Raw genomic sequence first — 17,840 nt, 5'->3', positions numbered from 1 at the left:
ACAGAAGTTTTTGCTATGGAGTTCTTCTGCGATCAGTGATCTTATCTTGTGATGATGTGAGTTTCTCAGTACTTCGCCGTAGGGGCAAGAACCCAGAACGTGAGCCAGTGTTCCTTTCTCTCTGACGCATCCGTGACAGAGGTTTTCGTCCTGAGTTCTGCCCGGGATAGTTCGTACTGCAGAAACATTTGATGTCATCTTGATTGCCTCTCGCCATTCGCTACAAGAAAGTCCCTGGTGATGCCTAATCCAATTATTGGCCGGAGTGTACCCTTTATACAACTCTACACCGATCCCCTTCTGAGGCAAAGAGCACCAAGTTGCCATTTCACGACTTCTTAGTTCTTGGCGGATTTTTCTTGGATTTGGAAGGTCACTGCCTTTATTGGAGAATCGGTTAATATCTGTGATGTTGAGGGCCTGTAGACAATGCGTAGTTTCGGATGTCAGATCATGCATCTTAAAAACGTAGCTATTGCTGGCTTGGCGAAGAGCACTGCATGCACTTATTTGTTGCAGATGTACTTCACAGCTTGCTTTAAAAAGTCCGAGGCCTTTGAATCTTAAATTAGATTACAGAGCATCCGTGGGTAATTGCACAATTTCCTTTAAGGAGCTCTTTACCATTTTGTTGGTGGTTTTCAGGAAGCTAAGAGGTACTTGTCTAATTTCAGCAGTCTGAAAAGCATACACGAGAGTAGGGCTGACTGCTTTGTTCAAAACAATGAACTTTTGATCTGCCTTTATCAAAGGTGAGGCTGTAAGCACATCTAACTTCTTGTGCAAGGTTTTAAAGAAGTGTTCGCATCAAAGGTGAGTGTTTCGTTAAAAGTGATGCCAAGATATCGAATTTCTTCTCTTTCTTTAATAGTACTGATCCTAAAATTGTCGTGAATATCAAGCACTCCGTCCACGAGTTTCCCCTTTTCAATACATATGCCCACACATTTGTTGGCATTTATATGTAGACCGATTTCCTGGAGCAACGTGATAGCGATGTGTGTCAACTCAAGAGCTGCTTCTTTATTTTTGCCAACAATGACTGTGTCATCGGCAAAACCAACAATACTAAGAGGGGGCAATTCTGCAGATACTGATTTGCCATATGCTTGTAGTAGGTTTTCTTCTGTTATCTCATCAAAAATCAAATCTGTGGCCAGGTTATACAATGCTGGCGATAATGCTGATCCCTGCATGTCCTCTCAACAAGCGAATTGGCTTCGTTTTACCCTTAGTGGTTTCGATCTGTGTTGTATTGTCAATCTGTAGATTGATGATTTGTTCCTTCAGTTTAGATGAAAGTGGCTCGGCAGGTAGTGTTAGATTTAGGTGCTGATGTCCGATGTTGTCGAAGGCTTTTGATATGTCTAAAAAATCACGGTAACATCTTGCTTATCTGTCTTTGCTATCTTGAGGAGTCCTCTGAGAATAGAAGTATTTATAAGGCATCCTGGCTGATCGTTAAAGCCTCTTTGGTGTTCATTGAAAGTTACAAAGCTGATCTAATACCCTTTCAATAACACGTCTAATTACCGAACAGATCGTTACCGGTCCCCAGTTTGACAGACATTCGGCATCACCTTTCTTATGTATCAACACGGTTCTAGCACTCTTTAGACACTGGGGTATTTTGCCTGTTGAAAGCATTCGAGTCGCAATGATTGCTACGATTTCGCATAATGACACGTACTAAGACACGGTCAGGACCAGGACCGGTATCTACTGCAATTCGACGTGTTGCTGCGGAGATTTTTTCTTTTGTGATTCTGGGGCTGTACGTTTCATCTAGCTCTACACGGTTTACGTCACTGATTTTGGAGCAGTAATCGTGCCTTATATTGGAATTTTCAATGGATTTCAATGGAAAATAAATCAGAGTAAGTGGAAAATATTTTGGAAATATCGACGTTGCAAGATTCAGATTTTGGATTCAGTATCCTCCGCACAGCTTTCCTTCGCTGATTGTAGAACTGAAACTGAGTGAGTTGATAGTCATATTTACGTTTTCTTTCTTGGCGTTCTCTCTTGTTCGCACCTTGTGGATTCGAGGACTTACTATATGTTTTACCTTGATGTCCGAGACGTTATTTTCTCCTGGCTTCGTAATATTTCATAGCAGAGTGTTTTGGACCAGGTAAGAGATGGATAGAGTTACTCAGAAATTCTGACAACTCCCACACGAGTATGTCGAACTCAGAATCGTTTTCACTGGAGAACTGAATGAATTTGTTCTTCCATTCCTTTAATTCTGACTCAAAAGTAGTCTCCTCTTGAACAGGATATTGATGCTCGATGGAAATAATATCATCTTCTGACTCAGATACGCGTTGACTGAAGTTGGTTAACAAGGTAGTTCGATGTATTTGTGGATGAGAGCGACTAATGTGAATATTTACACCTCTTGCTCCTTGAAAATATCCACCACAGTGAGGGCATTGGGTTCTTCGCGTATCGGAATTATCTTCTGGTCTGTTCACAGTCTCCTCGTTTTGTTCATCCTGTACATCTTCACGTTCTGTCTCAGAGTCCGAATATTTATACTGTGGTCTAAAATTTCTTCCTAACGAAGACAATATTCCCATGGAGCCCGTAGAAGTAGGAGGTCGTTCCGTTGGGGCGTAGTACTGATTCTCATTCTGGTTTAACCTATCTTTATGCTTCTTCCCCATGTGGACAAGCAAACCTTTATGAGAAAAGGTTTTATCACAGTGAAGGCATTTATTTCTTGTTTCTGAATCGGTCTCCGTTTTGAATGAGGACGGTGGTATGATAATTCATGGCAGAGTACCATAGCGACCAGATAACAGCTTAACTAAAATCTAGCACCTAGCGATCACGGCGGAATTATTATGTTAACGAAGAGGTCAGACTGAGCTCATGCAAAGAGAGTTTTAACTAAGGACCATATTATCGCGGCCCCCTTCACCAGCCTCTGTTGGCAGTTATTTGAGTTAAACATAGTATAATGCGTGCATTATTTTCAACGGATGGTTTGCTTGATAACATGCAATCTATGATTGACATAACAACATCGATTAAAATGTCTACTATCGTTGGTACCAAATCCATTATAACCAAATACAATAACTCACAAAAGGAGCCACAATTCCGCTGGATAACATCAGTGCATTATTAAAACCCACGAATGAACAGAACAAATTAGCAACAACGCCTTAAAAACCAACCAGGCACTTATTTCTTACAGCACAATGACAGAGCACTTCATCCGCACAGCCATCTTGCATTATTGTAACGTCATTACAATCACAGTTGTGACTGAGGGAGGTTAGACAAAGAGAAGTCAAAGAGGAAGAGCTATTGCAAAGGTCAGTCTGTAGGAGCAACATTGTAAGAGTGAGAGATGTAACTAACTAAGAAATAACTTGTAAAGCCACAAAATGTATTGGTGGAAGACTGAGAAAGGAGAAATCAAAGACACATGAATCTCTAAAGAAAGAGTCATAAATCTGAAGGATAGGACAGGTATATAGTATAAACATGGCTCATAGGTACATAAAATTCAGGAAACTCAATAGTCAAAAATTACCTGTGTTTCACTCCAGTGCAGCATGGGCTCATCAAAATCAAAATCAAATCAAATCAAAATCTCTTTATTTGCAAATGAGGTGTCTACCTCGGTGGCAAATGGTACACTAAAATACATTATTGTCAAGCACTAAATTTTAAATTAACAGGAGACGAAGAAAATTTTCCTAGAATACAATATTATACAATTTACGCTAATAATTTTTTCTATTAAACACACACATCATCCTTAATAAATTTATATTGTTTACAAAATTCTACTTATAATATCTTACAAACATAGTCAACTCATATACAGTACGGTATGTGAAATTACTTCTAATAATACTATACAACTGGTATAAGATTAAAATTAACATTGAATTTATTTACATATTTATATTTTACCCATTTTGGAACCTAAGTAGCATAACGACCTGCTGTGTCTTAACCAGAGCCCCTTTTGCCACCACTTTTCAGAGTTCCTGAAGGGCCTTCACAGCTACCGTAGCGGTCCCAGGGCCCTCGAAGTCCCCACTGTACTTCACCCCTACAGGCAGTCCCCTACTTGGGCTGTCCAAACTCCTTAGACTAGGGGATGGAATTAATTTAATCACACACATTTATTATTTACAATATCCTGCACTGGTCGAATGCCCTCTAACATTTAATTTATTATCTCTGTTGTTGTTTATTCTCTTCTTGAATATCTGTACAGATTTTGGAAAAGGATCAAACACTACCCTTGGTAAACTGTTCCACTCCTTCACGCCCTTCCCAATGAAAGAAAATTTACCCCAATCGCTTCTGCTAAAATTCCTTCTAATTTTGTACTTGTGGTCAGTTCTACCAATATAATTATTTTCCAACCGAAGCCTCTCACGGATATCTCCCCATGCTTCTTCTCCTGTAGGCTCTATATAATCCTATAAGTCTACTTTTCTCCCTTCTCTTACTTAAAGTTTCCCACCCAAGTTCCTTTAACATTTCTGATACACTACTCTTTCTCCTGAAATCCCCTGTTACAAACCTTGCTGCTTTCCTCTGCACACCATCTAGTTCTTTTATTAGGTATTCTTGGTGAGGATCCCAAACACTGTTTGCATATTCCAATAATGGACGAACCATACTTAAGTAACATTTTTCTTTTAATTCTTTGTTGCATCCTTTAAGTAGCCTCATTATGACATGTAACGATCTGTATGCTTTCCCAACAACGTCATCAACATGACCCTTCCAGTGCAAATTACTTTCAAATCCCACACCTAAGTATTTGCACTTGCCATCTTTTGGGATAACTACCTCATCCAAAGTATATTCAAATTCAGTTTTAAAGCTCCTGTTTATAAAAGTTGTAACAGTTGATTTGCCTCCATTAACCTTCATATTGTTTTCTTCAGCCCATTGTTAGATACTTTCAAGGTCTCTTTGTAATTCTGAACAATCCTCAGTGTTGTTTATTTACCTATAAACAATTATGTCATTTGCATACAATCTTATTTTTGATGTTATATTGTTCCCTAAATCATTTGCGTATATTAAGAAAAGTAACGGACCGATTATACTACCCTGTGCAATTCCCTTCCAGACTTTCTCTTCCTGTGATATATTATTTCCTACTTTGACTTTCTGAACCCTTGAATTTAGAAATGTTCTTATCCAACGTATAACCCTTACGTCCAATCCTATTCCCTCCAATTTCTTTAATAATATACCATGTTCCACTCTATCAAAGGCTTTGGAAAGATCTATGGCTATGCAATCTAACTGGCCTCCTGAATCTAACTGATCTGATATGTCCTGCTGAAATCCCACCAGTTATGCCTCGCAAGAAAATTCCTTTCTAAATCCATACTGGTGGATACCGCACCTTCCCAAGACACTTGCTGGCTAGCACGCCGGTAGCGACACCAGTACAAGCTATACATGTGATAAGCATAATGTAGTGCCGATGTACTAGGGGATAATTGCATCTCCACTTGCTATATATGCCCTCCTGAATTTTATTTAGCTATCTCAATCGGAAGCCATATTTTTGGTCATGGCTCCTAGGTGGTCGTAACAATGAATGAATGATCGAATAACAATAATAATCTTACGACCTTGGCTACCACATGCAGCCGTCGTGACTGGATGCTGTGTAGGCTGTTCTGTGTGCCAATGTTGATGTTCCATTTTCCACTACCAGGTGGCAGAAAAATCAGAAATCTTTTTTAGGCAACCTGCTGCGAGTTTTAACTAATATTGTCAGGTAGACACTAAAAGTGTCACCAGAGATCATTTAGATTCTGACATCATACAATATTTTCCACCTTTAAAAATTTGACTATCTCGATGCAGTCTGAGATCGACACTCTATCAGTGATCCACTGAGGGAGCTATCCAATATGGTATTAGAGAGGAACACTGAAAGTACAAATGTTTACTTCAATCGTGTATATGATGACCTAGGCATGCCTGGAGGAGAAAATGAAGTCTACTGCCTAGCTAAGGCACATCAACAAGTCACTCAAGACATCTGCCATGTCAAGCATATAAGGGACGAAGACCACCGACTTCTCCGAAACCCACCCACTATCTTTCACTGATCGAGTAATTAATGCTCAGAGATCAGTTACGAGGAATTTGACCACCCTCCAATCCAGAGTGCTGATCCAATCTCTTGACCTGTGCTGCCAGTTACAATTGAGGAGGTAGAAGAAGTGACAATGAAGGTGGGAAGGCAACTGGCTCTGACGACATCCCAGTAGAAGTGTCGAAGATCCTTGCTCACCAAGGTGCTAAGATTCTCACTGCCCTCTTCAACCAAATCATTGATGAAGCTACAGTCCTGACAGTTTGGACAACTAGTGTCACAGTGCTAGTTCGGAAGGGCAGGGGCAATGTCACTGAATGCTTGCAATATCAGATGATCCAGTTTTTATGTCATGCCAGGAAGATATTTGAATGGGTTATTGATAAGAGGCTCCTCAAGATAGTCTCTATTACACCAAACCAATCCGGTTCTGTCAAAGGGTGTGGAACGACAGATGCCATTCACGCTGCTCGGTCGCTTTTGGAGAGACATTGTGGAAAGGACATACTTGTTCAAATGGCATTATTTGATCTGGAAAAGGCCTTTGATTGTGTCCCTCATGAACTCATTTGGCATACCCTGTGTTCCTCCAATGCCCCTGAAGCATATGTCCAGTGGCTCCGAATATTATATCGCAACATTTCCAGTACGATCAGATGCGCAGTGGGTACATCTCCTTTTGCCATCAATGAAGGAGTACATCAAGTATCTGTGCTTTAGCCCTTACTATTCGTTCTCTGCATGGACACAATATTATCTATGACCTCCAGTCACCACATCCATGGACACTGTTCTATACCTTCCTGGCAAACGCACGTGAGAACTCGAAGGGCAAACACAACAATGGAAAGATTGGCTCAACAAATTCAGACTTCACCTGAATACCAAGAAGACGCAATATATGGAATGTGGATGCCTAACCAATGGAACCATCAGCATCAGTGGAGAAGATCTGAAGAAAGTGAAAAACTTCAAGTACCTCAGCTCCCTGATATGTAGTGACAGCGATAGTGTTCTGGATGCTCGTGCACGCGTAAACACCACTTGAATGAAGTGGCATCAAGTGACTGGGGTCCTGTGTGATCGACAGATGCCCCTATGTCTTAAGTCGAAGATCTACAGAACTGTAGAGTGCCCAGTCGCCCTTTATGGGTCAGAATGTTGGCCAGCAACAGCAAAGCACGATCAGGTTCTGCACATGATGGAAACACAAATGCTCCGGTGGTGTCTTGGACTAACATGATTTGACCATGCCATGAACAATGATGTTCGACAAAGGATGGGAACTGCGCCAATTAGGGTGAAACTGTGGGAAGCCCGGCTTAGATGGTATGGACACGTGGTATGCAGCAATGACGAATGAGTGCAATGACAGCCATAAGCTCTGCCAACTTTCCTGATTCCTTCTGGCACTGCATTAAATATCTTCTTTATCATTCTGTCATTAGCACGCAACACATGTCGTGCCCACTCCAACTTTCTGTTCTTTATGCAGTTAACAATGTTTGGTTTGTAATATAAATTATACAATTCATGATTATATCTTCTTCTCCAGCAGACACCATTTTCTTCCACTGGCCCAAAAATTTGCCTCCAAATCCTTCTTTCAAATATACCGAGCTGTTTGTCATCAGATTTTGAGTATGTCCAGGTCTCAGCACCATACGTTAATACAGGCTTTACTAAAATTTTATACATCAGGACTTAAGTTTTCCTGAACAGCAGCTTAGATTTCAGATGTTTTCTGAGACCATGATAGCACTTGTTAGCAGACAGTACACATTTTTGGATTTCAGAACTAACATTGTTCTTGGAATTAACTTCTGATCCAACGTAGGTAAAGCTATGCACAACATCAAACTAATACAAGACAATTTCTATGAATGCAGACCCAGTAGAGTAGTCTTTCTTGGTTATGGACATGTACTTAGTTTTTCCTTCATTAATCTGTAAATTCATCTTACTTGCTGCTTTTTCGAGGCTTGTGAAAGCTTCTTTCAATGCTCTTGGTGTTTTTGCGATTAAATCAATATTATCTACATATGCCAAAATTTGAACTGATTTATACAAGATGGTTCCCCTTGTGTTGATACTCACATCTCAACTTTCACCAAAGCTATATTGAACAAAAGGCACGATAATGAATCTCCTTGCCTAACTCCGTTCTTGGTTGTTACAGCACTCGATAACAGGTTCTGGATCTTAATTTGATCCGAGTATTTTCCATAGTAGCTTCCACAAGGGCGATCAGTTTCTTAGGGATCTCAAACTCTTCCATTGCTACATAAAGATTACTTCTATCAATGCTGTCATACGGTGATCTGAAGTCAATAAAGAGATGGTGTGTATCAATTCCAAATTCTTTACATTTTACAAGTACCGGTATCTGGCAGATTGTGAAGATCTGATCAACAGTAGATCTTCCTTGGCGAAATCTGCACTGATAGTCACCAACCACATTTTCCACATAAGGCACCAATCTGCTAAAGAGAATATTGGAAAATATTTTATAAGCAATGGATAATAAGCAGATACCTCTATAGTTAGAACACATCATGATATCACCTTTCTTATGTATCGGGCAGATGATACCTACATTCTGTTCATCAGGGACTGTTTCAGCTACCCATATCTTGGCCACTAGTTTGTGAAAGTGTTTAACAAATTCTTTTCCAGAATTTTTCACAAGCTCTGATTGTATTAAATCCATTCCCAGGGCTTTGTGATTCTTTAACTTCTTAATGGCAAGCTCAAGTTCCCCAGTAGTAGGTATCGGTACTTCTATGTCTGATTTTCTTGTATTTATAGGAGGTAAGGTTTCTTGGTCATCACTTGGACTTTCATTCAACAGTTCATCAAAATATTGCACCCATCTTTCTAGTATTGCTTCCTCACTGCCCAGTATTATGCCATCTCTACACAAACTTGTTCTAGGCTGGAAATCCTTCTTCTTCTTGAGGCGCCTTCTCCCAGCGGATGTTGGCGGTCCATATAGCCAGCTCCAAGCGTGATGTTGCAGCATGGAAAGCATCTTCTGAAGTGCAGTTGTGCCATCTTCGGATGTCCTTCAATTCAAACTTTGTCGTCGTACACTTCGATCTTTCCAAAACTGCCGGGCTTTCTAGTCATAGCAGCATTCAAAGCATTCTCCGTCGGTGATCCGAATGGGGGAATAGAAACTCTGGATAATAATTTTACGTTAAACAGAGCCATGCCACATGAACTTAAAGGGATATCCTTCAGGATCTTTAATGCAGTGGTTTCCCATTGCCTTCCGAATCCTAATGCTGTTAACCAGTTGTAGGCTCTTCCGCCTTTTGGGACCATTACTTGTCCCAGGGACAATAGAGTGCCCTAACCTCTACCCGTTCATCCACCCTCAAGGAGACTGTTGACACTTGGCAGAGGGGATCTTCTTATACCGGAAGATACTCGGTCCCTTCATTCGTTAGCCGCCTGCATATAACAAAATTGTCATAAACAGTAGTTGCCCCCTCTCTACCGCGAGGAGGTGAATGTCAGGATTTCACCATCATTGAAAATGAGACCATAATGGCTTTTCTCAGTTTCTCTGGATCTTCAGAGAGGTGGAAATCCTGACGACTTTTATTAACTTCTGATAGAAAGCTCTCACATCATCCCTTTCAACCGTTCCATTTCTTCTAATTCTTTCCTCTCATAGTGTTTCCTTTCATTTCTAATTTTAATTATTGAACAGCAGTTGACGGGGATTACTCATCGACTCCGATCAACTCTGAACTTGCCTTTGGTATATCGACGAGAGAGCTCGCCAGTGCACACAGCAAGAAATCGATGACGAAGGTTGTAATATGTGGCAAATGCTTCAGTCTTCTTATTCAAACAGCATCATATAACCTAACTGTGTATGTACCATGAAAACCTATATCAAATGCCAGTAAAAAAGTTATAATCTTCTCACTATAAATTTAGATGGGAATAGCCTTACTGAAATTTAATCAGATGCGAGAAAATATAATCTAACCTCAGAAATCAGTGATGCGCTCTGCCATAATATAATGTGTAACACTTTCTTACTTAATTTCAGTGTAGAGTATTGAAGTTTAGCGATCGTTGAGTTAGCCTTTGCTTCTAACAAGTTAACAACCTGCTATCGACCATGTTATTTAAGTATTTATTAAGAAAACATATTCTCCTCTTTCATTTCTGATTTTCTTTACGGAACACCAGTTGATGGGTATTACTAAGCAACTCCAACATCGCCTTTGATTGTCAACAAGATAGCTCGCAAGTGCACATAGTGAGAAAACGATACCGTAGCGAAGATGATCAAGCACATTTTGTGGCAAACATTTCAGTTTTCTTAACATAAAGAAATAAATGTGTAACTGGATTAAAGACACTATATTTATTTAATAAAGCCGAGCTTTCTGCCAAATTGCATTGGCCTTTATCAGGGTATGTGAATTTCTGCCTCCGACAGTGACCAAATAAATTCTTTGAAGGAACGTGGACGTCATTACCATACTATCCACGGCCTACCCCACTAACTGGACTCAAGGATTGTTGCACTGTGCTGTAGTGGTTGGGAGGGAAGTTACCGATTCTCTGCCCTCTGTCGACAGTTTCTTGAGTTCGTCCCACTGTGCCATGGTGGTGTTATGTATGTATTTCTGCAGTACAGGTCTCCATGTATTTGATAACTTGAAGCCGTCCTCCAAGTTGATGTTATTTGGGCACAGCTCTACCTCTATGGCTTCCCTTACAAGTTGAGCATAGAAGTCTTTTACAAGCGCAATGACCTTTGCCTGGTCAAAGAGGACTTCATGGTCTGTACTGTAGAAATATTCTGCTACGGCAGACTGGCTTATAGCATTCTCCGTGGAGGATGAAAGAGTGACATTGTTTACCGACTTGATGTGTTCTTCTTTTACCATGGTGCTAACAAGCCTTTTTGTCATACCAATACACGAGCAACCACAACCACATGGAACTCCATACACGCCCAGTGTTTCAAGATGTGGTTTTCCTTTGACTGGTCGAAACAGGGATTTGAGCTTCCGGTCTGTGGTGAAAACTGGAATTATATTGTACTTCCTAAGAATGCGCCCTATTCTGTCAGTTATACCTGCCACTGTACCCGGGTGAGATGGGCCATAGGCATCACGATTAGATATTATAAGATAATGAAATGGAAATGGCATCTGGCTTTTAGTGCCAGGAGTGTCCGAGGACATGATCGCCTCGCCAGATGCAGGTCTTTTTATTTGACACCCCTAGGCGACCTCCACATCATGATAAGGATGAAATGATGATGAAGATGACACATACACCCAGCCCCCATGCCAGCGAATTTAACCAATGTTGGTTAAAATTCCCGACCCTGCTGGTAATCGAACCCGGGACCCCTGTGACCAAAGACCAGCATGCTAACCATTTAGTCATGGAGCCCCACATTATAAGATAAATTCGGGGATATGAGAACACTGAAATACACACTGGAAGTTAATAAATTGCACGGACGGAGAGATTTCAACATTTTCAGACCTACACGCAACAAGCTGGAGCCAGTAGATTTAGGTCTGTATAATGGGTGGTGTATTTCCATGTCAAAAGTTAAGAGGATTACTTGAGTGAGATGTACACAAGATAGCCGATCCATTTGTTACAAAATTAGAAAGGGAGAAACTCAGTACAAAGGGGGTGATTGCCACAGGGAAGTGACGGAGGGCTTATTCCTGAACAAGGCTGCTTGCCATACATCACCAATACTGAGAAGTGTTGCAACGAATTTTCCGTGCCTCCAGGAAAATTTGTTGTCAAATTGTCGAGGAGAGATATTTAAACTACCCGCTGCAGTTTTAGCCAATGACATAATTTCTAAAATGCCCACAGATGCACCAACATGACAGAATAAAATGTGAACTCCAGTTATCTTCTGAGTTAATTATAATTAAAATATTCCAAGCACCAAATTGAACAGATGGGAATTTTTAGATATCATCTCCACATTAATTGATTGTAAGTTTAATGAATTAAGATATAGAATTCTAGGAATAGAACCCCGCTGGATTGCTATTAGTCAGAAGATATCACATGGACGCTGAATTAGCGCGCGAAAAGAGGACAGAAATCCAGTAATATCTTTGTAATCTACAATAGATGTGGGATAAGAATACAACACGGGAATGTTTATCGGCAGTTTATTAAGTGGGATAAGTTAAGACATCCAAATGAGCTTTGCACCCATTCGTCATAATGGGTTGCAAATAACTCCCGACAGCTCGATGTAATCCCAGGGTATTTTGTTCCATGAGAAAAATCTTAAAATTTTTCATTCAGCTCCGCTTTACATGAGATCATGAAGAGAAAAGTTCACCCAAAAACGCAGTAGTATGTGAATGATCGCCTAAACCCAATGCTAACGTTAATACTTCACCATTGAACGCATTCATATTTTTGCAATTAATTAATCAATCATCTTACAAACTAGATAAAGAATCAACTATCACTAAAATTAACACACACAAAATTATATAAAGAAAATAAAGATCCACACTTATTTAATTAGAAAAATTGCCCTAAGAAATGAGAACTAAATTTAGAAATGGGCTACATTTATCACTATTTAGAATAAATAATTCAAGAATTGTAGGTCAAAGTCAGCGCTGGCTTATCAGGAAAAACAAAGATATAGTTTTATCTTATTTGAATTGTTTCTGAAATGAAATAAAAAAAATCAGCATTACTGTCAATAATTATTCTTGGGACATCCTATGTATCACTGGAGTAAGTTCTCCAACTGCAATTATATATTGTAATAACATTTCAAAGTCTCTTCTTATAATTATATTGCCATATAAAAGCAAACAAAATCTGACCTCAATCAATTCGGATTCATTCTAGGAAATTAATCAGTAACGATTCACGTGTTAAGGCTTTACACCCCTAATGCCTGCTAAATCCGGCTCCTAATGTATCATCTTCCTATATCTTAATCTTTCATAAGATTCAAATTCAACTATACATTGTTTTAAAATAATCAATCTTCCTATTCTATCCACATAATTCTTAATTCATATATCTGTGGCTCAATATGCTTAAATTCGTCCTATTCTGATCATAATCCTACTGTGCAAGTTATTTAATTCATTTCTGCAGTGTGAAGGTGACTATCTCAATACTACGCTTTGCGATTACTTAACCACACATGTATCATATGTCATTTATCTCGCATTTATACGTTTTAAGAATGTGTCACAGAACTCTCATACTTCCATTATAACAGCTATCTTGACATTACATCACCATCTAAATCTCAGCTAAATATCAATTTTCAATATCCATACCTTAATTCTGGTCAATCCTGCGGTGTACTTCCTCTTAATTATTCGCATCGTTTCATTAGATCCATACCTTCCACATGTGACGTTTAACTTCCTCCATTATATACCTTATAATTACCATAAATCATAATATAATTACTCATATAACTTCATGTACCTTCTTATAACTTCGCATCTCAACTACTCAATATTACCTCTCATTTAACATAACCTTCAACACAAACCTAGCAATTACTGTTATATAGCTTTCTTAAATATGTCACAATGTGTTTCTCATATTCAACTCCTCTCAATAAAATCACGATGCATAATCTTACATATTTTTCTATTACTACGATATCGCTCTACAAGGAGTACTTAATTATAATCATACCCTCTGTGACATAATCCATGAATACATTCTATGCAAGATTTACCAATACCTTGCAACATATGTTAGTTCTTAGTGATCAGCTGTTATGTCAAGTTATTGCTAATCGTATTCTTGACTAATTCACTGACTTATTTGCCCAGACACGGTGATCTGTTCGCGAGATATATATATATATATATAATTCCACACTGCCTTAATATAGCATTAATATCTTAAATATCACACACTTCACTGCATATTATCACTTGCACACTTAAATATCATGGTTTCTAACTCCTATTCAACTCCACAGCATATGCCTAAGGATATTATAAGTTAAGAATTATGATACTAATTGTAAGGACTTAGCTCATTTCTCATTACTCCGATGTCAGTTGTTCTTCTTTGACCATCACATGGTTAGTTTTGCGGTCTGGATCTAGGGTTGAGCTGGACTTCTTCTCCCATTCAGAACTGGTCTTGGTATGCAATATCCATCTCTCATCTGGGGCTTGTCATCTGGCTGGATGATACCTCTCTCCAGGTCGGTCCATCTTAAACGTCCGGCAGTTCATCATCATCTTCGTAAGGCTGCCAACAAATTTAAACATTCCCAAAGAGAGCATGATTGTTATAAAATTCATATTAGAATGATATTTTTCTTAAGTTACTCTTCTTTTGCGTTATATTTCGCTAACTCTTTAAAAATTGCGAATAATATATTTTATCTTTTTCGGAGAAAAATCTTCAGAATCAGCTTAAATAATCTACAAAATTATTTTCCTTTCAGCTTCCGTGCCAATAAAAAGAACTTTTCTCAGTTCTTTTCTTTCTTGTGCAGTTCGTATAATTCTTTCCTGCGATAATGTTGGACTTTCTCCTTGGGTTCCAATAAGCGTATTTAATTCGAGCTTCGCTTATCTTAAGTATTTTGGCTATTCACGGTATTTCTTCGAGTTGATTATCCCGTTTTCTTCTCAATGAATGCAGTTTTTCTTTATGATTTTTGCCAAAATCTAGTAAAATTTCGTCCTTTTTGTAGCGCGATCACAATTCACGTCTTGACTCTGTGAATTCAATTTTTTAAGTATCCTTTTTTTATAATAATCTCTTCTGTTCTATTTTTTTCTTTAAAACAATCTACTTGACCTTTTGCTGTTCTGCACTGCCTTTGGTATACATCCGTTCCCAGTTATACATGGCCTTCTGTTATATCTTGATCATGACTTCATTGTGTATTCTTTTCAACTTGAGTGGGCTATACCTTCCTCCGGCGCCATTTTGTAAACGTCTAGGAAATGCAACGGGCACAGCTTGCAAGTGCCGATTTATGAAAACCAAACCCCCTTTCTGTGGAATGACCGCTGATGAACCACGCAGGAAGGTCTAGCATCCATAAATACGATGGACGGGAACCTCACGGGGTCACTTTAAGTCAGTACCTCGAGACACTTTAAGTCAATCAGTTAGAGCCGCGAGTACATGGAGACGGTTTCGCGCCAAAAGTACGTGAGTCAGTATGGAAGTGGAGATGGACAGTGATGTTATTCGAAATGCTGGGTGTTAATATCAGTTTAACTTTTAAGATGAATCTTATATACTTATAAAGTTTCAGTGATTTAAAATAAATTATCGACAAAGGCCGATAGCACTTTATGAAGGCAGTATGCGGAGCCTGAATTAATAATAAGACGGTAAAACAATTATCCGGAGCAGGAAACTGACTAAGCGAGGTGACCATTAGATGGCTAAGGAATATTTTGGGAAGTGCCGGTTGACAACTGTGATATGCGCCAGGTCGAATAAAACGACACATCGTTGTAAGTGTCAAGGCTTCTGGTTCAGGCATAAGTGAAGACAAGAATAAATTGTGATAGTGTAATGGGTCACCTTCATAGCATCATTTGAAGAGTAGTTGACAGAGCTGATCAAGAGAGTGGAGGAAGCAAGCCTAGAAATTGGATTACGCCTAAATCGACAGAAAACCAAAGTTATGATCACTGATCATAAGAACAACAACAGTCCACATATCCAAAAAATTGGAGGTTGTGAAGTTATACATCAGTATGTATATCTAGGCTCCGTACTATCCAATTCTCATGGTTCCAAAGATGAAATAAAGCGAAGAATTGAAATAGCAGAGGTAGCAATGATCCGTCCACGGAAGATCTGGAAAGAAAATAATATCACCATCAATACAAAAAGTAATAATAATAATAATTTAATGTTATTTGCTTTACGTCCCTCTAACTACTCTTTTACGGTTTTCGGAGACGCCGAGGTGCCGGAATTTAGTCCCGCAGTAGTTCTTTTACGTGCCAGTAAATCTATCGACACGAGGCTGACGTATTTGAGCACCTTCAAATACCACCGGACTTAGCCAGGATCAAACGTGCCAAGTTGGGGTCAGAAGGCCAGCGCCTCAACCGTCTGAGCCACTCAGCCCGGCAATACAAAAAGGAAGCTCATTGAATCTCTAGTCTTCTTGTATGGCGCAGTGACGTGGACAATCCTCAAACGTGATCGTGAACAGATAGAAAGCTTTGAAATGTTGTAATAATTTATAAATATACTAATAATAAAATATCTCAAAAACTTCATTAAAAAAATGTCCATAGTATGGGCGCCAGAGTTCACCAGAATGGATCCCTTGAATTTAGATACAGCATGATAATTCTTTATATCCTAGGGCATGTACATAATGCTGCGTACTGGTACATCTACTTCAGGCCTTACCTAACCTTCTGAAAACTACTAAATAGGTAGGAACTGCACCTAGGTTCATCAATAACTCCACTGATTCTAAAATATCTAACTATATTCTTAATAAAATCCGTGCATGAGCACCTCATCAACACACCAAAATACACCTATAACACACAAACAAAAGATTGCTGGAAGACTCCATATTTACAACAACAACAACAATGAAAACAGTGGGAAAACGAAAGCGAGAACTAAGCCACCATTTGTAGTTAGTTCGTTGAACAATGTACACTGTCTCTGTATCAATACGACTTGCCGATTCTCATAATCGGCACTTATAACATCACACAGATACTGTACCTCGTAATACTGTGTTCACTGACTTTAACACTTGTTGTAAAGATATGTACATTTGAGCAACACACGCTCGTCGATCCTGAACATAAATTATGGAAAGTCTGAGATAGCTTTCACCAACATATAATGCCAGGCCGCCACAAGTGCTACAGTACATAATGTGTAAGCACTCCACAATTTAATCAAGAAGTTAGTAAAATAACCACCTAATCGATACTTTATTATTGCCTCGGGCAAAATTGAATATAAATTAGCACTTACAGGACATGTTTCGACCACTTAATGGTCCTCTTCAGCTGTATAAAGAAAGAATTGAGAAAAAAATACATTAGGACAATAAGCACAAATAATAAAAATTCTTTGGAGACTCCTTTCTTAAAAAATGGAGGTCATCAGAATAGGACATCTTGCCTCTCGTTCTTGTTTGGAAAAGATGTTTATTCTGCGCTGTCTAGAGGGTTTGTCTTTGAGCGCGACCTGGTGAAGTAACGATGTGACACAGTCTGACAGTTCATGCAAAGCTCTGGAGAGAAGGGAAGTAGAGTTTTGTCATCGTCTAAAATATCATGTGAGGGAGGAGGGAGATTGGGCTATGCTTCTGCGATGTCATGTTTGATTATATCTCTTGTCCGTCTTGTCTGTTTTATGTCTACCCATTCCAAGTATTTACTAATGTTCTCGTATAAGATGTTTTTTTTGCTCGTTGTTTTCGTTAAGATTCTCTTCACCGTTTTCTAATTTATCAAGAACGATGTGGATGTTTTCAAGGTTGTTCATTAGATTTCCTTTATTTATCATACAGATAATTTGAAGGTCCTGTCTGATATTGGTGAATTTGTGGTTGGACTCTTTCATATGGGATCCCATGGCAGAGAAAACTCTACTTCCCAGCTCTCCAGAGCTTTGCATGAACTGTCAGACTGTGTCACATCATTACTTCACCAGGTCGCGCTCAAAGACAAACCCTCTAAACAGCGCAGAATAAACATCTTTTCCAAAC

At 39.1% G+C, this 17,840-nt stretch overlaps 1 protein-coding gene across 9 annotated transcripts in view; it reads right to left on the bottom strand.

Moving 5' to 3' along the window:
* Nucleotides 1–17,840, bottom strand: part of LOC136876361 (galactokinase) — a 323,016-nt gene that overhangs the window by 137,567 nt on the left and 167,609 nt on the right. The gene's annotated exons all lie outside the window — the stretch shown is intronic.

This window comes from Anabrus simplex, chromosome 6 (genome assembly GCF_040414725.1).
Source record: "Anabrus simplex isolate iqAnaSimp1 chromosome 6, ASM4041472v1, whole genome shotgun sequence".
In the NCBI taxonomy this organism is placed as follows: domain Eukaryota; kingdom Metazoa; phylum Arthropoda; class Insecta; order Orthoptera; family Tettigoniidae; genus Anabrus; species Anabrus simplex.
Note: the sequence above shows the minus strand (reverse complement) of the source record. Positions and strands in the feature narration are given on the sequence as shown.